Genomic DNA, 26054 nt, shown 5'->3' with positions numbered 1-26054 from the left:
GGGACGTCCGGAGTACCGACGGACAGGTCAGTTACCTGGTGAAGATGGCTATGTACTTTACGCGTGGTCTTCCCCCATGGCGCGCTTGTAAGCATGTTTTCTTGAACGCTGAACCTCTACGAGAGTAGCTCTCGTTACAGATTGCAAAATCAAGCAAGTACGTGCCGCACATATCTACTGAGATGGTGTTCTGCTTGGGTTCTCAGATTAGATAGAACCAGCTCATCAGAGCCTCACTAACCCAGCCAGAACGTTACTCTCTGCCCCTCCCTAGGACCTATTCACAACAGGTATCTACCCCCTAAGGACAGGGAATTCCTAAGATACATACCATGTACCTCCTATAATATTAGCAATCAGTGGCCTCGCGGTCACTCAGACCCAGACCTCTCTACCCTGCTGGCAGTATCAATATCGGCAGCCTCGCGGTCACTCAGACCCAGACCTCTCTACCCTGCTGGCAGTATCAATATCGGCGGCCTCGCGGTCACTCAGACCCAGACCTCTCTACCCTGCTGGCAGTATCAATATCGGCGGCCTCGCGGTCACTCAGACCCAGACCTCTCTACCCTGCTGGCAGTATCAATATCGGTGGCCTCGTGGTCACTCAGACCCAGACCTCTCTACCCTGCTGGCAGTATCAATATCGGCGGCCTCGCGGTCACTCAGACCCAGACCTCTCTACCCTGCTGGCAGTATCAATATCGGCGGCCTCGCGGTCACTCAGACCCAGACCTCTCTACCCTGCTGGCAGTATCAATATCGGCGGCCTCGCGGTCACTCAGACCCAGACCTCTCTACCCTGCTGGCAGTATCAATATCGGCGGCCTCGCGGTCACTCAGACCCAGACCTCTCTACCCTGCTGGCAGTATCAATATCGGCGGCCTCGCGGTCACTCAGACCCAGACCTCTCTACCCTGCTGGCAGTATCAATATCGGCGGCCTCGCGGTCACTCAGACCCAGACCTCTCTACCCTGCTGGCAGTATCAATATCGGCGGCCTCGCGGTCACTCAGACCCAGACCTCTCTACCCTGCTGGCAGTATCAATATCGGCGGCCTCGCGGTCACTCAGACCCAGACCTCTCTACCCAGACGGCAGTATCAGCGGCGATCTCGCGGTCTCATACAGACCCAGACAACCTACCCAGACGGCAGCATATCCTATGATTACCATTACATAAAGGGATCAGTCTCACTATTCATCAGGGGTATAGTACTACAATATTCTGGATCACACAATAGTTGCCAAATTGGGTGATGTACAACATGTTCTCTAATTCAAGGGGCTCCCCTCTCCCTTATTCAGTTACCACTTACCTGATCAGGGTTAGCATCTGTTCACATAGCAGCATCTGACTAGAAGAACAGGTTACCCTCTCATACAAGAACACGCAGCACATGTCAGTTCACTAAGAACTGGGGTATCTTTATTACCTGGCAGTATCAGTGTCCTATGATTACCATTACATAAAGGGATCAGTCTCACTATTCATCAGGGGTATAGTACTACATTATTCTGGATCACACAATAGTTGCCAAATTGGGTGATGTACAACATGTTCTCTAATTCAAGGGGCTCCCCTCTCCCTTATTCAGTTACCACTTACCTGATCAGGGTTAGCATCTGTTCACATAGCAGCATCTGACTAGAAGAACAGGTTACCCTCTCATACAAGAACACGCAGCACATGTCAGTTCACTAAGAACTGGGGTATCTTTATTACCTGGCAGTATCAGTGTCCTATGATTACCATTACATAAAGGGATCAGTCTCACTATTCATCAGGGGTATAGTACTACATTATTCTGGATCACACAATAGTTGCCAATTTAGATAATGTACGGCGTAGTCGTTAATTCAAGGGGCTCCTCTCTCCCTTATTCAGTTACCACTTACCTGATCAGGGTTAGCATCTGTTCACATAGCAGCACCTGACTAGAAGAATAGGTTACCCTCTCATACAAGAACACACGGCACATGTCGGTTCACTAAGAACTGGGGTACTTTATTCCTCATTACAATAAACACACCTATAACACCATACCACAACACAATATAGACACATACACAGATCCGCAGGGTCTCTGTGAAGACCACATCCACATCTAACTAACAGGCACTGTAAATTGCACACTGTTGAAAGGAAAAGGATTAGTAATACAATAAAACATTACAGTAGGGAATCTAACCTAGGAAATCAAAGCAAGGTTAATATATATGTGTAAAGCAAACTAGTTTAGAACACCTCACCCTATTAGGAGGACTGTTTCTCTCTCTCTTTCCTGGTGGAATCAGGGCTCTCTCTCTCTCTCTCCCTCCATCACCACAGCTTCACTCCTCTGGCTCAGCTGCCCCAGCTGGCAACTTCCACTCCTCCATCTGCATCCGGATACACCGGCAGCTCCAGCTGACAGTTCCAACATTGTTCTAAGATTCATCTGACTGCTTTCTCCAACTTCAGCAATCATCTGCCTTCTCTCTCTCTCCATTTACAGAATCCACTGCAACTGACTTGAACGGTCCAAAACACCAACTGACACTCCGCCTCTTCTGCACCTCGCTAATATGGAATGCTCTCCTCTAGTGGAAAGTTCCAGTCAATAGCCTCCTCCCATCAATTTCATGCACCAGGCTCCTTGCGCTAGACGCTCTCACAGTGATCAGCTGCTTGTTTCGTCTAGAGACTTGAGCCCAGGGACACTTCTTGATTAGATTCAGCTCTGGCCGGTTCTCTCTGGTTTGCAAAGAGCGAACAACACCTCATAACTAAAACATCACCTTTACCCTGCAAGCATCTCAGTCTGCAGGGACAGAAAGCAAAATGGAGTCTCTCTAGTTCTGGGCCTTGTAGGCCTGAGAAGGATGAAATAACACTTAGCTCTATCAGAGTACCTACACAAACCATACCAATATGTAATATAAAGTCAAGACAACAGGATCCACCCTCTGCTATAGGTAGAATCATGAAAGGACACACAATTATGTCAAAGCCAATAGGCAATAGATGGATTAGAGTCAACAATAAGGGATCTATCATCATATTAAGCAGCTATCCTCTAGTTTATGCTTCTAGGTATGGCAAAAAGGCCTTAAAAGGACCAACACAAGGCAAGAATAGAGCTTCAGGATGGTAGCAAGCTTAAAGTCACCATCACTCATAAATAGAGCCCAAAAATCGAGCAGAACAGATGGGTAGCATGTGGTTTCTCAATCTGGGTTAAAAACGACAATGAATACCAAATCAGAATATTCCCACATTAGCTTATGAGTTGGCGGGTTTAAACGGTTCCACCCGCTTTTCTTCATTTTCTTCTTTCACTTGCTAATATTAGTATATATACAGACGAGTAGCGCTACGTTTCCTCAGCCCGACAGCGCTTCCCCTGACCCCCTTTGCTTTTTGTTTTGCCCACATAGAGCGGTGCTCCGTCATACCTGCGCTGTGGCCGGGTGAGGTGGGGCAACATTCTCCAGATTATTGGGTGAGTGTATTTTACTAAGGATAACTCCGCTCCCATGTTACACCTAGTGGGGGAACATGATGTGATATATGATGGATTTCTGACTGATTTAATTAAATTAGCAGACAAATGATGATATTATCTATCACTTATGAAACATGTGAAAAAGCTCATCAGTTTCTTTCTCTTTCCTCTTTCTTATGTTGGTGTGTTTGTTACACTGTGATATCCGGGGACCTCGCAAACAGGAGAATTGCAGGTGATGATGAATATTTCACGGTTCCCCCCCTTTTTTGTTGATTCACTAGATTTAGCAGTAGCATACTAGGTCCCGATGAAGCAGTAGGTGACCTATGGGCCCAAGGTAAACTGCAGAAACATGTCGACCATGACCATTACGAACGTCAAGGTAGTTATTTGTTAACACTACCTTTTGCACTGTTTTTATTGTTGGGAATGGGAGGTGCCTATTAAACTAATTTTCCTCCTTTACCCAATTTTATATCACCATTTTTTTTAACACAATTTGTTTTTCACTATCTAGCACTGCTTGTCAGATACCACCTGATACCAATTGAATATCAATACACATTGGGACACACATGACAGAAGGGGCATTACTTTGCCAGATCTTCCATTGGGTACTTCCCCGTGTTCAATGTGTTAGATTCCCAAATGATGTAGGGCGGTACAGGTTGGAATTCTGATGGGAACTCCGCTAAACCACTGAGAGTACCCAGTGTATGATTTCGCTGTCCGCTTACAGACACACTTACTTTTCCTCCCTCTGTTGAGGGTCTGACCCTTTGCTACTATTTAGTTGGTATTCCTAGAGTCTTAAGGGCTGTAGCACTGTTGGTCGTTAAACCTTCCCTTGGACCCCCTTTGCTTTAATATTGTCACATTTTCAGACCCACAGGAACATAACAGGCTCCCACCATCTTGGACCCGTACCTGGACCCAGCCTAAGTGAGTCCTAACCTCCCAAGTGGTACTCCTCCAGTTCTGGACCCTTGATACTAAAGGTGCCCACAGCCAAAATCGAGAACCGAGGGAAGACAGGGACTAACCTGTTTGTCAAACTGCCCCAGGTTGCCTGACTTCACAATTGATCCAGCTATGTTCTTTTCAACAGCAGCAAATCCTGTTCAGTGGTCCATTGCACTAGAGGTATCTGGCCTCCTGGAACACTTGTCAGCTACAGTCTCCTGTCTCGTACCACTGGAGATTTTTGTTTTCCATAAAAGTGACTAAGGTCAAACATAGAGATATTTACTACAGCTTAGTTCAGCAGCTCCCCATCGACGATGCTCCCTCCTCAGACACCACTTGCAGCCTAGTCCTGCTGAACTCTATCTTCCCATAACTTTTTCACCAGAATTTCTTCTAAGTCCGAAGAGAAGCACTGAACCTCTCCAATCCACTTCTTGTATCCGAATTGCGCTCCATCACGGTCGGACATATTTTTCGAGTTTGGCCCGGTCTTGCGTGACTAGATGTCTGGGTTTGGCACTTTGATCTTTAAGCGCTAGAGTTTACTAAAACTGTCAAAATGAATAACTCTGTTTCTACTGATTGGATTTTTGTCATTTTAGTGGAAAATATTTTTTTAATTGCTGTGGGATTTTTCTTGTGTGGTGTTTACACTTTATCACTGTTTGTGTGCTGCAGAAATACTTTACATGTTGTCTGTAAGTTAAGCCTGGCTGCTTTTTTATGCCAAGCTACCCAGGGTTAAACACAGGCAGATTTAGGGACTTTTGTGGTACACTATGCCAGGGACTGTGGCTGTTGCTTGACCAGGGCTCACAACCCAGTCAACAAACAACGCAATTTCTTACACCCTACTTGGTAGAAAATAGGTTCCCTCAAACAAGGAGAAGGCATCCAAATGCACCAGGTTTAAGAAGTAGAAGAGTTCACTTTACGTTGCTTTGCATGCACCCCATCATTGATGAATCTTTACGACATATTCCCATATCCATACAATGTCCTCCAGGCCAATATGTGAATAAAATATCTCAAAAAGGGTCAGCAGTCTGGGAAGAGAGGCATTGCCTGCCACCCCGGTGCCTTAAAACATGCATGTGAAAGTGACTGAATGGGAGGATAAACAAGCTGCCCTTAGTCTGCTCTCCACATCTCCGGAGTGGCCTTCATTCTCTATAGTGGAGAAACAGGGAAGGTAGGTCTTTGTCACCCTCCCACACAGCTACCTCACATCATCAACGTCACCCTTGCAGACTCAAGGGTGACAGGGCCCTGTCACCACCCCCTTACCAAGCTGAGAGGCAACCTGTCCCATTCTGCATTATGCAGGACCACTCAGCCCCATGTCATTGTCAGGACCAACAAGCCTTCACCTTGCATTTTGGCAGCTTCCCCTCTACCCGATGGTACTGGAGCTACAGTTAACCGTTATAGTCAGGCTCTAGCTACCCTGTACTCGAAGAGGAGGGGCACAGCAGAACATTCTGGCACACCGTGATCCGAACCAAATCTTTGATTTCTCAGCCATGCAAATAGCGTTTTCAAGAACAAAGGTTTCAAAAGGAAAGCAGCATATTTAGGGAATTCAGAAGTGTTAAGGTACATCTCTCTTAGGTCCGTGGCTAAATTCACACTATGCAGATACGACATACATAGCGTTGTTAAATAAATGAGACTCAATGAGCACATGAGTCCCAGACTAATGTATAACTTTAAAGTAGCACTAACCAGTTAGGAAGACCGGACAAATGTTCATGTATTATACCTAAAAATACTAACGATTGATCCTCCTGTTATGGAAGACGACAAAGGTATTTAAGTAGATGTATTTATTCAAGTAAAAACACGACATCAGGTGTTCATAGGACACCTTCCCATTCACCTCAGCCTCCCCCTCCACCTATCATATAGAACTCCAAGTTCACAGTGTTCCAAGGTTGACAGTGCCATGCACGTAGAGCGAAATGGACGAACCCCCCCACCCCCCAAAAAAAAAATATATATAATGGAAAATAGAATAGAATATAACTTCCCTGTCCGAAAGTCAGAACTGCAGCAGGAAGAAAAGTTTTGAGATGAAAGAACATACAGACACTGACTAGCCAATACAGTGCCAAAAGTTCAGTGCCTTGAGTAAATTCTCAGTGCTTTGCTGAGGGAGCTGCAGCAGGGGAATAGACAGTTCCTTCTAAGATGAAACGAGAAAATAAAATAGAGAAAGAACAGAAAGTTTGCCTTCAAGGGGTTGAGTTACAAGAAAACGGGACACATCCAGTCATGGATAACACCAACCAGTTACGCAAGAGGAATATTTCGCCTGCTTTGACATTCTCAGGCACTGCTGGGTGACTTCAGTATACTATTGATAATAATCTATCACAGTGATTCTGCAGGACATGGCTTCGTAGTATATATATATATATATATATATATATATATATATATATATATATATATATATATATTTTTTTTTTCCACAATAGATGCTAATATCAAAGTCTAAAATGACGCAACAGATACAGGGAAGAGATCACACTTTAGCAAAATTGCTAAGATTATAATTTCTATCTCTGTGGGGATATCTGAAGCGATTTAAAATGAATTCAGGATTACTCTGTGCAAATCAGAGGTCGGCTTAGAAATGAGATGTGAAGTGCGAATAAATAACCTCCAGTCCCAGAAGCCAGTGTCATAATACTGCACAACAAACAGGCCAGTAATGTCTTTAGTCATTGGATGGCTGTTGTAATATGAAGGGGAGAAAAGAAGATCAGCCATGCCCATGAATTCAGTTGCCCCTGTGCCTAAAATATGAACCTCAAAGTGTGTGTCAGGCAGGGAAATATTGCGAATGGTGAAATAATACAACCCCTTTCCTGAAATGTGTTATTTGGGGCTTTGTATTACACAAATATTCCTTTTCTGAATTATATGTTATTTTGGTGTACGTGTTAAATACATTTTAGGCTATACACATTGCTATAAAGGAGATATATATTAATGTTATACTGTTTAGGTTACTGTCTACTTTACCTGTCGTTCACTTGAGGAAATGGTAGCTGAGGGAATTCGTATGGTTTTAAATTGAGCATCCCCCACCCATCTCGTTTGTTGGATTATTGCTGTAAATGAGAGAATCCGGGACTTGTGGCCAAACTTGCAAGCCTAAGCTTGGCCAAACATGACTGGCATCAAAAGGAGTTTCCCTTCCCACAGATACCTTTAACCAGAGGAACTACAAGTGCTGATAGTTATAGACTTTGAAAAATGATGAACCCCTAAAAAGTCTATATTAGATATTGAATTTTAACCTCACAACGATGGCTGACAGGAGAAATGTTGCATACGGAACACGGGTGATAGGAAAGAACTTGAGATGTCCCCTTTCCAGTGCTATAATTCTACTGAGGCAGTTTTACACCTTGCGGAAATATTTCCCAGACAGTAAAGATTTTGTCAATTTTTTTCCAAACAAAAGTAACATTTGTAGAACACAAATATTTTGGAAATATGTATTGGTGAGCTGATTTGACACTGGAAATAGAAAGTATTGTAATTGATGATAGTCGCACAAACCAACAATTTGGTGCTCAATACGATGTAGGGCGGAATCACCTCCGAGCGATACTGTCTCGAAGTCGGGACCAACCTGCATGCGGTTTTTGGTTCCGACTGTCGTAATACAATGCAACTGAACACTGTGCGGTCAGAATCTTATTGTTACCTACAGGAGCTTGTGTTCTGCCCGACAACTGGCCGTAAATGAGGCTCCTATGGGGAAATGGGATATGTGCGGAAAACCCTGCACCCTGTCACAAGCACCCCCCACGGTCCCTGTCCCAAAGTGCAGGGTTTTACAAGGGAGTCCATTAGGCTGTTAACCATAGGCCACAGTGGCGAGGGGGCCCTGCTAGGGGCCCCCAAAGTCACTTTCTGGCGGCCTTTCTGTGTCGGAAAGGCTGTTGAAAATTGACATTGTAATCCCAATGGCAGAAAAGCTGTAATCCCAACTGCGAAAACACTGTCCATAGGGGTTTGCGATGCAGTTCTGACCAACACGAATACTCCACGAGCTAGACAGAAATGTGTCGGACTGACCGCGAACATCGTAATTGGGCAGTCGGACTGTAAACCGCCCTAGATCGTAATAAGCCTATTAGAGTAATGGCAAATTTAGACAAGTTCAAAATAAGTCAAACACCACCACTTCTTTTTCAAACCAATGCAACTATCTTTTTAAGAGTCAATCCTCAAAGGGATCAGATAGAGCAAGCTTCTCCAACTAGTGGCTCATGATCTACTGGTGGCTCTCCAAATACATGTAAGTATCCCTCTAGCCCAACCTGCTAAATTAGATGATCGTGCTTGGTTGAATTAACATATGTATCCCAAAAATAAAAACTTTCTGTTCAGGATGAAATTGTGTGTATTTTCAGAACTCACATGGTGATGTTTGGAGAAATATGGCTGAATTTCCAAAATATATTTGAAGCTGTTATTTGAGGGATAAGTCAAGCAGAGTTTGGAGACTTACTATTCTTTATTATTACTTTGATTCCAGCAGCTTTGCCCATGTAGAGACATTCCAAAGTGTCAAAGGTTTTTTGCATTACTTCAAGCAGACCTGCCTAATGCAATGAGGTAACCAATGCTGGTAATCTTGCATCTGGTGGCACTAATGTAATCTTTTTCTGAAGGGGTTACTAATGAAGCAGTAACAATATCAGTAGCTGGGAATGATTTTAATTGAACAAAAGATGCTCTTGTTACGGAAAAGGTAGGGGAGCCCTGAGCTAGATAAAATATTTATAGATATGTGTTTTGATTTTTCGATCAGATGTTTAGCTTTGTGCCGTAAACAATAGCATATGTATAGCTTCAATGTAACATTGGCAATTATACTGACTTTTATTTAAGTACTAAATCCTTCTTTTGTTTTGGAACTAGTGAAATGCAAGTCAATCGTCAGTAAAGGTTAAAGGCAAAATTTCCCAGCGTTCTATTTTTTTCAAGTCTAAAATTAAACAGAAGGCAACGCAGATAAGAATACTAAAATGGGGGACTGGAAGGAATGGAGACAATAATATATTTACGTTCGCTTTTCTAGCTTCAGAGATGGAAGTAACAATTTAAACACAGCAGTTCCGAAGAATGTGTGATTTGCCTTATTTTGTGGAAGATAGTTTTCCATATTTAAGATTGTAACATTGGGCAAAAAGAGCTTATCGAATGCCTTGGGCACGTTGCTTAAGCAGTGAGACTCAAAATGTTACTGGCATCTAATATGCAATCCACCACATGCTTTTTGGACCCTTTATATAAAAACATCCATCCTATTATATGTATTGGCATGCATGCTTCTGTAATCTCTGGCTGATTTAAATATTATTTGCATTCAAGTTCTTTGGTTGGCAAAATTCTGAAATATAAAACTCCGGAGTTGCTTTTGTTCATTTATTATATCACTAAAACAATAATTCAAGACGGGAGATTAAGTCACCAGGACATCAGTTTAATGGTCCAAAGTACACGGCGGTAACAGACTGCAAAGCATAAGCGAGCCATTTGGGTAAGATTATTTTGTTTGAATTCGGAGATTATAAAATGAAGTGTTTGGTTTGCTGCTCATGCCAGTCAGTTTACTAACACAGCTGCCATCTGCAACAGGGCCTGTCATCTAGTGATAATTCCAAGCACACAGTTCTAGACTCAAATTGTGATAAATTGATCCTGCTCCAAGCTATCCTTCCGCCAAAAATGCTAACCATACAAGGGACGATATGTCCATCATTCCTGTCACTCGGGTTTTCGCACTTTCATGCCAGTTTAGAACTAATTTACGCAGGTTTGAAAACTGAATATCACATACAGATTTTCGTGGGACACTAAGGGGCTTATTTAAAAGCCCCTTTCGCCACCTGTATGTCACTTTTTCCCATATTAAAAGTGATGCACCAGCTATCCTGGACAAACTATTGATGGACAGCATATTGAAAGATGAACATGTCTAGATTTTCCAAACCTAACTCCACAGGGTATATAGATGTGCAGTTAAGAATAGTAAATCTGTATTAATCTATGTGCACTTACCTTCCCATATTTCGTACCTCCATGTTTTGTCTATAATATTAGCGTGCCACGACATTCTTCTATTTGATATTCCCACTGAAAATCCACTACACAGGAAAGTTTGTTTCAATCACTAAGGGCCAGATGTAGGAGCCAAAATACCGGTCGGTAACGGCCGAATTCGGCCGTTACCGACCGGTATTTGGGTTTTCAGATGTAGGGGCATATATTTTACCGATTCGGTAAATTTATCGATTCTGTAAAATACCGAATCGGTATTTTTACCGATTCGGTATTTCCAAATGTAGGTGGCACTCCTTAGAGTGCCAAAGGCCTTACAGATTCGGTATTTTACCACCCAATCCAATTGGGTGGTAAAATACCGAATCCAGGTGTGCATGCACATGTGTGCATGCACACCTATGCCATGTGACAGACAGACATGCCCTTAGGGCATGTCTGTGTGCCACATGGCACACATACCTGTATTTCGGGTGCTAGAGGGTGTCAAAGTGACACCCCCTGCACCCTTGCAAAAATCGGTATTTACCGAATTGGTAAATACCGATTCGGTATTGCCCATTAATTCCTATGGGCTTCAAGGCCCATAGGAATCAATGGGCATTACCGAATTGGTATTTACCGATTCGGTAAATACCGATTCTTACCGATTCGGTAAATTTAAAAAGAAATTTACCTACATCTCAGTACTTCTATTTTACCGATTCATAAATACCGAATCGGTAAAATTCGGTATTTATGAATCGGTAAAATAGAATTACCTACATCTGGCCCTAAGAAACAGTGGCGTAACATTAGCCCCCACAAGTCCTGCGGTGTGGAGAGCCAGAGCTCCAGGGGGCCGCCTCCGGTACTGTGCCGGCATTCGGCCTCATGGCCGGACAGCTCCTGACTTGGGGGGTGGGGGGGCTCAATATACTTTGCTGGGGGGGTGTCCTCAAGTTTTGTTATGCCACTGCTGAGATTATTTTACTTGCTCTCCCTCCACACTCTTCAATCACATGCATGATTTGACATATTTTGTCGCTTTTTCCACATTTCCAAAGTTCTTTGTGATGCAGCAAGTAAATAAACAGAACACACCAACAAAGAAAATCACAAAATGATTGCTGCTGTTCCCTCGAGTGTGCTGAGGTGTCGCCTTCTGGCTTCCTTGTCCTCCCCCCACGGCCGGGCTTGGCTCCGTCCCCCTGTTCCATCTCACCTGCATCACCGGGGCTTCTACTGACCGACCGGGCTTGACTCCGCCGGTCCTGCTGCCTACAAGACCCAGGATCCCCTGGGGCAGGACGCTGAATACCACGCGCCAGGAGGCGCATAAAGACCCGCCTGGGGCCAAGTCCCCTGTTGCTGCTGTTCCCTCGAGTGTGCTGAGGTGTCGCCTTCTGGCTTCCTTGTCCTCCCCCCCACAGCTGGGCTTGGCTCCACCCCCCTGTTCCATCTCACCTGCATCACCGGGGCTTCTACTGACCGGCCGGGCTTGGCTCCGCCGGTCCTGCTGCCTACAAGACCCAGGATCCCCTGGGACAGTACGCTGAATACCACGTGCCAGGAGGTGCATAAAGCCCTGCCTGGTCCCTCGCCCCGCGAGGTCACGCGCGGGCCGCACCAAGCCCGGGCAAAGGGCGGGCCGTCTGGGGCCGTTCGGGGCAGGAGGAGGCTGGGCTGGGCCCCCCTCCTTATTGTTTATAAAGTACATTCCTCGAAGGAACAATCAGGACCTATATGGACAATATATTGTTGCCCTATATAGTAGAGGACTAATTGGTAAGCCAACCGTTTAGTGTGTTGTTATCGTATGCTCGTGTGCAAGTGTTTTTTTGTTGCATTCATCCACTGGTAACTCAGTCATTTACCAACAATGGGGAAAAAGAGAGAAGAGCTCATTTCTGGGGGTGCCATGTAACACCATAGACAATTACTTAGTTAAGGCAGTGAGTGCTTTGGCCAAAGAAATTGACTGCACAGAAAGGAGTTTCTCATTGGGGCTTATTCCGTTTCCAGGGGAACAAACAGAGTTAAGCCCACATCTGCCAGTAGCCTCTGTGGCTTCTTTTAGTTTTAATCAAGAAGCAGATGTGGTTAGAATAGATGAAGTTAGCTCGCGTATCTCCGGAACCCCTGACTTATCACTAGTAGCTGCTCCTGAAAGCCCCGTTAATATAACTGTACCTTCTGTTTTACAGAAATCTAAGAGACAAGAAAAAGGGGGACACAAAAGCACAAGTGAAAATACGGCTAACAACAACTTACCAGAAGGAAATATGGTTACAACGAGGTCCAAATCAACTACCCCAGTACCCCCAAATATCATTGACATGGAAGGTATTTATCGTAAACTAATCGAGCTAATGAAACCGATCCATGACAAAATTGATAATATGGCTAGGGAAATATACAAAATCAGTAATAAATTGGGGAAATACAGCACCGTAACTCATGCTGAAGTATCCAAGAAAGGAATTACATTAACAAAGGAGGATCAGAACAGCACAACTGCACCCAGACATGCCACAGCTCAGAAAATTGCACACATGGAAAGATCTACAAACAACCTGGTTAGTGGTGGCCCGAGAGAAATCGGATGCCCCGTACCAACTAGTACAGCTACTGTACCGGAAAAATTACCTTCCAATGTTCCTACTACTATTACAGGGCATACAGGGTCAGCACAACAAACGAAGAAAGGCAGTACAGAACTTATTAATACGAGTAGGGCAGCGCCTGTGCAAAACATTTATAATGTCATTCCTGCTGTGATAAATCTGCCCCCTGAATGCAGTGCTTATGTAGCTATTCTTGCAAATGTCCCCAAGCTAAAGCCAATCCAATCTGAAAATCAAGAAACACTTAAAAATAAAACATTGCATTGGCTTGTTAGAAACTGTGGTTTTCCCATGTACGGGGCAAATCAGATAATCATCACTCAGAGAGTAGGTTGGGTGGGCCCCAGTAAAAAGGAAATTGATGGTGACTGCATCATTATCAATTTCAGGACACCAGACTGGGCCAGGGACTCAATTTTAAATGCACCTCTGCCTTCCAGTTGGCAATACAATACAACTCTATTCCTGTTAGATTACTTTTATAGGGGCCAGTCAGGCAATCAACTCAAAGTGCAAATGAATGATCAAGCCAGAGCTAACCATTATATTACAGCTCATAACTTTGCCCCTTTATCTAAACCTTGGGACAGCTTTTCAATTCCTACCCACAATAGATTTCAGGTATTTGATTCAATTGATGAGATTGATTGACTTAGGGACCAACTTATACCATTGCATGTAGTTGATTTAATAGCCGATAGCAGGGGAAAGATTTCTCACGGATGTACAGTTGGCTCTAGGGAGACATTGCCCAGAACTGAAACTGACTCAGAAGTGGTTGGCACGAAGAGTGCAGACAGTCAAACTAAAGAGGGGTTAGCAAGAGATGGCATGCACACGACTGTAACTATAGCCCAATGTAATACCTATCTTGCTACAGAAGCCAGCTTAACTGACAGTCTGGCAACAGCACAACCTCATACCATCCTACATGACATACTTGATGCAGGCCTTAATGTCACCACATGTAACATAGCAGGTATTGCTGGGAAATTAAATACCCCATTTTGGAAGAGCTTTACCACACAAGGGTATGATATAATTTGTCTACAGGAGACATGGCATAGAGAACAAATCCATGTAGAGGGCTATACATCCTATTGTGTAGATGCAGCAATTCCTGCAGCAGGAAGGGCGAAAGGCAGGCTTTTAACAATGGTGTCAACTATGCTGACCGAGTGTACCGAGGTTGCCCCGTATGCACAGTTATTGCGTTTGGAGCATGATAAAGGCAGGGACCTGGTTATAATTAATTTTTATAACAACATTTTCAGTGTTAATAGGGGATTGATAATCCAAGACATAGGGAGGGCAATAGATGGAATCCTAGCCCAATCCAGAGATCTACCGGTCATCCTTTGGACAGGAGATTTCAACATACAAGCTTGTATACATGCACAAAAGGGGATCTGCGGTCACCAAGGTGAGCAGGATAGTAGAGACAGTGGCCCATACAATCATTTCCCTCATACCAACTATGGAAATGCACTGAACATCTTAGTTGCCAAATTGGATTTGGAGTTGCTGGACTGCACTAAAAATAGTGATAACAGAGCGTGTCCATCATTTAAAGGAAGGGGTGCCCATTCTAATATTGACCACATTCTCGTGTCTTGTGGTTCTGCTTACTCCAATTTATGGGTAGTTGAGCAGACTGTGAGTGATCATAACAGCATTTCACTGACACTGTATGGTGGGGGCGTAAAACCAATATTCATGGAAGACCCATTCGAGGGATTAAAGCCGAAAGACCGAACGGCATGAGAATAAAATGGGTCAGTATTAATCTTGATCAACTTTTGGTGGACGTTCAACTCAAATGTAGTGCAGAAATAAGCTACTTTCTGGGTGATGAGGTGACCTCTGGTAATTTGCTTACCAATTTTTGTAAAATAAATATGGTAATTGAGGATTTAATGACTGCTAGGAGCCAGAAGATGAGGACAACGCAGGTAGTCTGGTTTGACAAAAATTGTGCCCAAGCATTGACTAAACTAAAATTGGCTCTAGATACCAAGCCAAGAGATACAGTAAAAATCAGGGAGGAGCGCCATAACTATAAGAACTCGTTGGTAAAGCGGAAAAAAGAATTACAAAACGAGGCTTGGTGTAATTTAGATATGGCGGCGGCTACAAAAAAATAATACGTTATTTTGGGAGATTATGAATTGTCCTTTTTTTAAAAACGAAAACATTCCCAAAATAACCTCCCATGTAAGTTGTAGTGCCTGGATAGCTCACTTTTCTAGGATTTTTAACTCAGATGGGTTGATTTTAAATACAATTACGGAAAACAAACCGAAATGGCAGGCAAAGCAGATTTCTATCAGTTTGACTGAGGTATACGAGGGACTAAGAAAGAGCAAGGGCGGTAAAGCCCCGGGCCCCGATGCCCCGATGGGGTACCAGTGGACCTCTATAAGCACGAGATGAACTAATGGGCACCCATATTGACACACCTATTTAATGCTGCTATTGAAGAAAATTTGCCGGCGACATGGGGTCAGTCGTTCATTGTTCCTCTATTTAAGAAGGGTTCAAGGTCAGAGGCATGCAATTACCGTCCCATCTGCCTTCTGGACTCGTCAATTAAGGTTCTAAGCAGAGTCCTCTTAGAGAGATTGGAAACCTGGGTTGAGGAAAACACCATTTTATCACCAGTGCAGTACGGATTCAGAAGGGGGATGGGAACGAAGGAGCAGTGTGTAAATCTTGAGCTTATTATTAGTAAATACACAAGGGCAAAAGAAGGTAATTTATTTTTGTGTTTTGCTGATTTAAGTTCTGCATTTGATTTGGTTGAACATTCTCTTTTATGGCCGGTTTTATTAGAAATGGGAGCACCGACAGAGATTATCCACTTCCTGGCAAGACTCTATGAAAACTTGTCTAGCAAAGTCCGATTTGGCACTGCGGGTGAATGTACCCCCTTTTTTAAGATTAATAGAGGCATTCGGCAAGGATGCGTTTTAGCACCCCTTTTATTTTCCTTATTTATAAACCAAATTGATCTAATTCTTAGAGCAATCCCAGCGGATGCCCCTATTATTAATGGGAATCCCATCCTAATACTTTTGTACGCGGACGACGCGCTCCTCCTGTCACGCACTCAAAATGGTCTCCAATGCCTCATTAACAAATTCCAGACTTTTAACTAGTAGAAATTGTTAATTAATAAAGGTAAAACATACGTAATGTCATGTGGGAAGAAGACCAGACAAAATAGGACTTTCTATCTAGATGGGGAGAGACTGGAAACTGATAAAAAGTTCTGCTACCTTGGCATTACGTTTTCTGGAGATGGAGGGTGGGCCAATGAACAGGAAAGCGTGCATTTTAAAATGGTTAGGAACACTAACAGTGTTTTTAGATTTGCTGCTAAACTGGGGGGCCGCAGAATTAAGGAGATGGTGTCAATCTACAACTCAAGGTGTCTGTCATCAGCCTTGTACGGGGTGGGCATATGGGGTTATCATACTCACAGTGGCAAGCTAATTCAGAATGAGGAAAATCTATTTCTGAAACGCATGCTTTGTGCCCCGGCTTCAGCCTCCACTGAGATAATCCATAGGGAAGTGGGCCTAAACTACGTCAAGGATCTCATAGCCTTGCGCCCGCTGGCCTTACAGCGATCAATTTGGTCAAAAATTGAAACCAAATTTACCCAGGATGTGATAATTGATTGTCTAAAGCTTGACTATAGTTCTCGTATACCATGGCTTAGACACATCCAATATTGGTACAAAATACTCTACGAATTTGACCCTTTTCATGAGCTGAAGCAGGGTGCTTCTATATCAAAAAAAGAGCTTAAAAATATAAAAGGAATGCCAGGATGACCGAATGTGCGAAACAAAGCACTTTCACTCTTTATCAGGAGTATAATGTAAGCGAAGGCTTCTAATCTTATTTAACAGTAGTTACAAGAAGCTCTCACCGTTTTGTACTAACTCGCTTACGCCTGGGCATCGTGCACCACCTAGTGGCATTCCCTTTGATTAAGCAGCATCGCACCTCCTTATGCCCTTGCGATGGTACTTCTAAGCAGAGTAGCTGTCATGTTATGCTGTTTTGCAAATGTTATACTTCTTTTAGGAAATTTTATTTAAAACCCATATTTTTAAAACATAAGGTACGACGCACTAAGGCAGCAATGCAGACAATGTTTAACCTAGAGAGCCCAGATGTATGTTTTTATGTAGCCACATATATTTTAAAATGCCTATTTGCACGGAAATCGATTATTGTATGAATATGTAGTACACATAGACCTTATGTTATTGTAAGAGGGAAAGATGACAACTCTTTCTGGCCCTATTATGTGTTCTAAGGTTATTAATGTTGATGCACTAGCGATATTGTGAATTTTAAATCTGCGTCCGAAATCTATATGCACTTTATCCCCGCAAGGTTTGCACATGTAGCGTAAGATGAAAATCGCACTTTATTATTGCCAATTTTGCACATATGTCTTTAGAAATTGCACAGTATGTCTTATTTTTATTGAATACATTTGTACTGCTGTTATTGATTATTAGCATATGCGATTTAATTGTCTTGTAATTTTGTTGCTACATGGTTATATATATATATATATATATATATATACACCGAATAAAGCATATTGACATGATAACCCTTAAATTTACAGATTTTCATTTTCCCCGTGTCTCGGTGGTTATGGGTCAGGCTACATTTTTTTCTCTTCATGACCCTTCACAAGAAGAAATATATTTGAATCAGATATGTATACGTATTTCAGTAGAATACATGGAATTTGCGCCATAAGCCTATCTATAGGCAAGTGTTATATTTTTAACCTTTTGTTGCCCTGCTCCTGTTTACTCTAAAACTACCAAATTTCACCTTTGGGTTTTGATTATTCTCTAATCCCAAAAACGCTCCCATAACATTTTCAGTATTCTTGTTCAGCAAATATTACTTCCTGTTTATCTTTAATACTTCTGAATCATGGCTTCTTAGTCACTTAATCTGAACCTATAATATTTGTTCTGTTGATCAAATGAGGGGGTCTACATTACTTTTACTTTGAATGTAAAATGAAAATGTAAGCTTGAGTCAGAACGAAAATACCAAAGTCTAGCTTTTTGTTGTTGCTTTTATTAATAGGAAAATACAGAACATAGAGAATACCGATGAGACACAGATTATGTTTTAGCCATTCAAGGAGGCATGGGAAATGCTAAGAATACATTCTTCACAACTATTTTTCATTCTTAGAACATGTAAAAGTGAACTACTGCTAAGGGCAGGCAGTAACCATTTGCTAAGTGCAAGCTGTCAACATTTGATAGTCTACACCCCGCTTGTACAAATCATAGACATACAGCCAATACACGCACTCCTTGACCAGTGACCATTTATTAGTCGTATGTATACTTATTTATATACAACTGTCACATACACTGCCTTTTATTTTTCTAGTATGTTGGACATGTACCATTGAGAGATATATTTGCTCATCACCACACCCATAAAGATATTCACTCACCCAAACAACTGTTATAACATGTAGTCTTAACCTCATATACCTACTGAATCACCTATTCCCACATCTTTGGGCAGTCACACCCCCCCCATCAAACCACACACACATTCACTCTCCCATACTCAGTTAACTAATCAATAACTAATATAGACTTTCACATAGCTAGTAAACAACTGGTGCAGCAGTTTACACAACAACTGACAAAGTGATATCGATATTCACACAGTTTAGTCACTATCCAATATATTTAGTGAGACACTATAAATTAGTCAAGTAACAGTCAATCACACTGCTACTAAATCCTCCATCCAAATATTTATATTTATATATCCACTCATTCTTCAATGCAGATTGCTATATATATAATACATATTTAAATAACGAACCAAACCGCATTCACTGGATGATGTCATCAGTGGTGTCATCAGTGATGTCATTTGAGATGTCAACACAAAGGTGAACCCTGTCGTGAGTTTGTATGTTATAGTGGAAAGATCCGATAGGTCTAGTAAAGAGAGCTACCTATAGTGCATGAGTATTTTCAGTGCTTAACAAAATATAAAAATCTTAAAACATTTTAGGACAAGTGTCACAGGTTACTAAGCATCATAGTCAATTTCATAAAAAAGAATAATTTTTATTTAATCCCTCCCATCGGGTTACACTCTAAATATAAAACGTAATATTGCTCATAGTTAAAACACAGTTTATCATAATCACAATTTACAAAAAGCATTAAAATTGGTTAAAAAAAATGACTGTTTTGAAACTGAAATATTGTTTTTTTTGTTGAATGTATAAGTGCAGAACTATAGGTGTGTTGGTTAGTTAGGGGACTGCATGCATAGTGGATAAGGGTTTGAAGCAGTCCATGTGTTAAGGCCTAGCTCAGTGCATCAGTACTTGGATACTGACTAAATGATTAGAGTACTGCAAGGAGAGTGCCTGGGTGAATTTATAAGTGTTAAGCTTTTGGCACAGTGAATGGTTTAGTACATGGTGCTGAATGGGTCACTAGAGGAGTGCAAGGGAAGTGACAGGGTGTTTGATGGAAGTGTATGAATACTGACAGGGGAATTGAAGGTGTGAAAGACAGGTGTGTAGGTGGTTAGAGGACTGCATACATAGTGGATAGGTGTTTGAAGCAGTCCATGTGCTAAGGCCTGGCTCAGTGCATGAGTACTTGGGTAGTGACTGAGTGATTAGAGTACTGCAAGGAGAGTGCCTGGGTGAATTTATAAGTGTTTGGGTTTTGGTGCAGTTTTTACAATTTTTTCAGATGAGTACTGGTGGTACCTGACTCTGACTAACCAAGCCTAGCGCTAGTGCTATGCTATAAGACACTTAGAATCCTAATGGGCACCCAAGTGTCTACTGTTCACAATCTGATCGCTCTCATCAATTTTCCTCAAAATGAATTTTTTATGTTATAATTAGGCCTGGGCGGACAACTATGCTACGCTCGCGAACTGCACGTAGCACAGTGCAAACACGCATAACGCTACTTCGCAAACTATGCCCAGGGTTAGTTATAATCTATACAAATTTTTAAAATCTTTTTTATCATTGTTTTAGATGTAAACTGTACATATTGCTATCATGTAATTATATTAATGTATCTTTGGTATTTTAATTGTTGACCTCAGTAGAGGTGTAAATCAATTAATAAAATATTAACTGAACTGATAACTGAGGCTGGTTATTTATCAACACACACCTGCTTGACATTTATGACAACCAGGGTAGGATTGGGATGGAAAATAGGCCAGGGCACCAAATTAAAAGTGCCCCCATAAGCGAAACAGGTGGTCCACATTTGCAAATTGTGGCAGTTTTGAAGTTGGGAATGAGAAGCTGTGTAGGTTTTTTGCCAGGTATGGGAGGCTTGCATTTACACCTGCCACAGGCAATGTTTGTAGTAATATTGAATAATTCAACAGCAAAAACGAAGGGGTCGATTACGATGTCATTCAGAAAGGATCCGGTTTCGTTTGAATCCAATTCAGAAACCTTGTTTCAGACTGACTTGGTAACATTCTGACCTACTGATTATGATGTCCGGAGTCTGTTCTGACTGTCTGACTTGGTTCCGAACGGAATTCAGATGAACCGAGTCATATGGAGCAACTCGTACATGCCTACGGACCGCATTTTTGAATGAGCAATTAGGATGACAGATTGGGACAACCCTATCCTAATCAGTTGTAACGACATGGATCAACAGACAGTAGCTGACTTTGGGGGCCCGTAGCAAGCCCCCTGCAGCCAGGGGTCTCTGAATCAGGCCCGTGGGGGTATCCAAGGGTCCACCCTTTCCAACCATGCACAGTGTGGCAGTCCTACCAGTCCTACCTTGGTGACAACTGAGGCAATATTGTGCATTCAAAGGCACATTTGTCCGGCTGCAGTGCAATTGTACATAGGTTTGGGATAATTTTGATACGATGTGGGCTAACCCTATTCAATACATGTTTGGCTCTCACTTCCTGATTCAGACTGACCACAGGCCTCATGCAAATGAGAGGTGAGAATCCAAAATTGTTGAGGTGGTCCATTTCCCTACAGGGTATGAAGTTCAGGGTGGAACAGAACCCTGTGATAGACCAAGCCAGTGCTTATGATCTAACTAGGTTTCAGCTAGAGGGAACACAAGTTAGATGTGTCATCCTTAGGGTGGTCTTCCCCCAAACCTTTTGCCTGCTTACCCTCCTCTTTTAGCTGTATCTTCTTGTTGGCCTTAGGACTTTGAGCTCTTTACCACTGCTAACCAGTGCTAAAGTGCACGTGCTTCACCCCTAAACATAGTGAAATTGGTGTATACATTATTGCATATTTAGTTGATTTACAAGTCCCTTGTAAAGTGGTATACCATTGGAGGAGCTTCGTCAAGCTTGTGAAACGAGGGACAGCTCTCTCTTTTGGAGAGTGATAAACAGGGCTTGCTTTGCGGTGGGTGCCGGGCCATCTTTATGCCATCACATTTCAGAGCACCAATGGGTGTATAATCAGGTGGTATGGAGGGGTGCATAACGTTTGCTATCTCAGTCACAGCTTGTGACCCAGTGGTTTGAACCTTAGAGGAAGTTACACAGGGCATTCTTGCATTGGTAAACAACAAGAATAGTATTCCATCAGACCTTTTTATCTCTAATAATGAGGTTCGGGTTCCACTAGTAACACAGGTGTTGAATGTGGCAACTGGGGTGGGCAGAAGAGAACAACATCCTGTGCTATGTTCAATATGGTTTTAGAGCAGGGAGGTCCATCTCAGACCAATGCCTGAACCATCATTTGATTATTAAATGCACAGTGGCTCATCTGAATCTCTACATTTAGCGTTTATGGACCTCACCTCTGCCTTCGACAGGGTGAATTGAGCGAAACTTTGGACCCTGCTTAGCAGGATGGGGATAGACCCAAGTATCATGGCCCTTCTAGTCAATCTTCACTCAGAGACGCCTGCCTCCGCCCGTTTCTCCCAGGATGCCGCCTGTAACTGCCCTTTTAGGACTAATTCTGGTGTGAGTTAAGGATGTATTCTTGCCCCCTTTTTATTTAGCTTGTACGTAAATGGGCTTGAGTCTGAGCTGTTCTCAGCTGTGGCTGATTGCACAAAGGTAGGTGAAGAGTCCTCCCTGTGTTATTATATGCAGACAATGTGGTCCTTATGGCTCAGACCACTCATGGGCTGGACCTGCTCTTGGATTGGTATGAGTCTTTCATGTGAAACCTTGATCTGGCGGTTAATTTGCTGAAGTCACATATGATGGCTGTGGGCCCCTAGTCAACTAAGAGATAGACCTTTAAGGTCGCTAATTTTACCTTAGGCAAAGTTAAGGCGTTCCCTTGCTTAGGGATCCTATTTGATGCTACCATTTATTGGAAATCCCTGCTGGAGGCATAATGAGCAGAGTTTCTCAGATCCACAGGCGATTTTTAATTTTGCACGGAGGGTTGACTCTAGGGTGCCAGGGGACCTGCTAAAAATGTACCAGTCTAAGTGCATCAGTCAACTACGATATTGTCAGATCGTCACTCCTCAGGATCGGAATGACACAAGGGGTCCACCTCCTGTTATCCCCAGCTCTGATATTAATAACACACAGAGCAGAAGGGTGAGCAGGCAAGGAAAAAGGTATTGGGGAGGGATTCGCAGGGATTTAGAATCTGTAGGAGGCAAGAGAATACTCATTAAATGTTGCTCATAGATCTCTACTCTCAATCTTTTCTCACTAAACACAAAGGCATACCTTACGAATTAACACAATCAATCTTCCATTGAGTTTCATACGTAGGTGAATATATTCAAGAACTTATTCCCTGCCAAAGCCTGTAGAGACAAAGCAAAACAAATCAACTCATTTGTTTCTCTGGATGCACATACATTCCCACACAGGATCATTCACCAATTGTAAAATAGATGTTCCACATACCTCATAAAATAAAAAAAGTTCACATAAACTATAGAACGTAAAATGTCTTGTTATGGAATATTTCAGTCACATAACATGGTTCCTCCGTGAAGCCAGAACACCCAAAAAGGAAACTTCTTGTAAATATATAATCTTTACTCAATGTACTTTCCTTTGTCAGATAACCCAAATGTTCGCGTTCACAATTGAACGCTAATCCAAAACGTTGTACAAGAATACACAATAAAGAAAGAAAAGTACTGAAATAACTGGCACAATGCTTCCTACCTGGATGTTGTGGTAGTCATTTTACTGGAAATTAGGAATCGAAAGCTTTTCCTGAACACTTGAAATTCATTTGCTTCGTAATGCGCTCCTTGTGCTGTAGCAATACGAATGCCAGCTTCTCCTTCACAAGAAAGCTGTAGTAAAAACGTAGCATCAGGGTCCTCTGAACTCCGACCTTTGACGTGAGCAACTATCTCACCTCAGAATCATAACACCTCCTTCCATCCAGAAGAGGGGGAGAGAACAAAGGAAAAAGGACCCTTTCGAATGTACGAGGCGTCAATATGCCTCACCATGAATGAGCCCCCCGGAGAGTGCCTCATCAATTCGTAAACTGGAATTACGCACGTAACCCCGGCATGCACCATGTACTTTTATCCCATGAGCCTCTATGCCTAGGGCTCATGGGTATTGTAGTTGCTTGCCTGGATTTCAGGAATGCAGAAGACACTGTCCTCCATTATTCCTGACAGTTACTGTAGTGAGGTATGGGGTTATGCCAAGCTGGACCGTATCCAATTGGCCGAAAATATTTTTTTTTGCAGATTGGTACAGGTTCCACACTCTATTCCAGCTTTCTCTGTACAGGCAGAGCTTGGGCTTGTCCACGTGTCTCGTTTGATATCCCTTAGTCCGCTCCTGTTTTGGATTAAGATTTGGAGCAGGGAGGAACTGTCTCTAAATCGAATGATTTTAATGGATTGTTTAGTTCTCGATCTGTCAAACTAATTATCTTGGATAGCCCATGTTAAAGCAGCCATTAACTGCGTTGGTAGGTCAGATATTTTTGACGAGCCCTCCTCTCTTATGGACCTGGAGCTAGGGTGTGCCAAAAGGCTGTTCTTGGATCATTCACACCTCGAGAGAGACCACCTCGTGCTTCAGAAATCTTCAGTTCTGGGTCACATGCTGCTAAAAACTGTGCAGGGGTTGGTGCCGTATCTGCCAAAGGTCTGCTCACAACATGATAGGTTTCTACTGGCCATATTCAGGTTCAACTAATTGCACCATTTTTTGTCATCTGCTTATGGGTAAGTAAAGGGACCCAGGGGCTGTGACAATATTTTTCCGCAGGATAAGTTGCATTTTACCATGTTCTGTTCTTATTATAGGTGGCTAAGGAAGCAATTTTAATTGTAATCCCTTTGTTGAAATCCCTGAATTGTAATCAAGTTAGGCCAACCTTGATGTATCTACAGATGCTTCCAACAGATCATGTTATCCTTACAGTCCTATCCTTTTTATTGGCAGCTTGGGTGTCTAGAAGATTGAGATTTGACTAAATGCCCCAATACTCACTATTTATTATGTCATTTTATCTATGTTTTTATTGTCTTTGATTTCTGATAGTGAAATTTTGGTTTTGCACTGCTCGAATCAAGATTCTATGATGTTCTTAATGCCTCAAAATGAGGTTCCATATCTACCAGAATTTATCATTAAAATCTATATAGAGTGGTCTTTTAATGCATCTGCCCTGTATGAAGGATAGCTAATGCAGCTGGACACAGTTTCTCATTTGTTTTAGTGGATTACACTTGTATTTGTTTGTTTGTAATTATAGAGGATGTGATTGTATCATACTACAATGCAATGTAGTATGATATATATATATATGTGTGTATGTGTGGTATACCATATATCCAGGACCTCTAATCTAAATGCTACTAGTGGGCCTGCAGCACTGGTTGTTACACCCACCCAAGAAGCATTTCAAACCGGCCTCAGGACTGCCACAGCAAGACTTGTGAGTTCAGTTTACTGCCACTTAGAGTTGGCATTAAAAACTACTTGCCAAGTGAAGTGTTCTGACAGCTTTGTAAAAATAAACTACGATCTTCTGCAACTTCCGAGTGATTGTTGTCTGTTTCAATCACTACAACTTTAAGTGGCGATGAGTTGCAGAGCTGCCGCAGGACCCATGCATTGTTGGTGTGCTGATCTTAGGAAAGAAAAAAAAGTCAAACCACAAGTACTGTACTTTTTGAATTTCGCTCTACCTCTCATTGTGTGTCTGAGTCAGACGGCTCCCCACAGGTCTCTTCCTCCTCTGGGACCCTGCCTTTCATCCTTTCTGTGGTACTGCCTCTGTGTTCCAGATGTGAGTCATGGCAAGCGGCCATTTCTTTGGATTTAGAAGTTGATGCCACACGGTGTTTGTGTACTCCATATACAACGTCTCAAGTGGATCATCTATGTGCTCACGCCACACCCCGTTACCTTGATGCCCTTTGGCCTTTGTTTCTTCATTGCCTTGGCAACGTTGTTGTGGGTCCCTCAGCAATCAGCTCTCCATGCGGAGATTCTGTCTAGTTAATTGCTTTGCCATGCGCACAGACTCTCTGTTTGTTAAAAAAAGGGCATTGTTCATGCATTCAAGATCTCACCGATAAGCACAGCTTCATTATATTCTTGGTTGCATCGTTGGATGTTATTTGTCATCCGATTCACACAGCTCATTCATTATGTAGTGTGCATCGTATTTTCATTACATTTTCATTCGGAGATACGCACCCTAAGGTTTATTGACAGTTCTCTGTTGTATTTTATTTTTCCTTGCTGTTGCAGTATTTCATATGGTGCAGAAACATTATATTTTATGTATTTACCTTATTATTGTTTTTTTGTGTATCAGCGTTTTTAAGAAATATGCAGTCTGTAAATCCTCCTTCATTTGTGGATTCTCCAGGTGAA

This window comes from Lissotriton helveticus, chromosome 10, assembly GCF_964261635.1.
Source record: "Lissotriton helveticus chromosome 10, aLisHel1.1, whole genome shotgun sequence".
Taxonomy (NCBI): Eukaryota; Metazoa; Chordata; class Amphibia; order Caudata; family Salamandridae; genus Lissotriton; species Lissotriton helveticus.
This window is presented reverse-complemented; position numbering follows the sequence as displayed.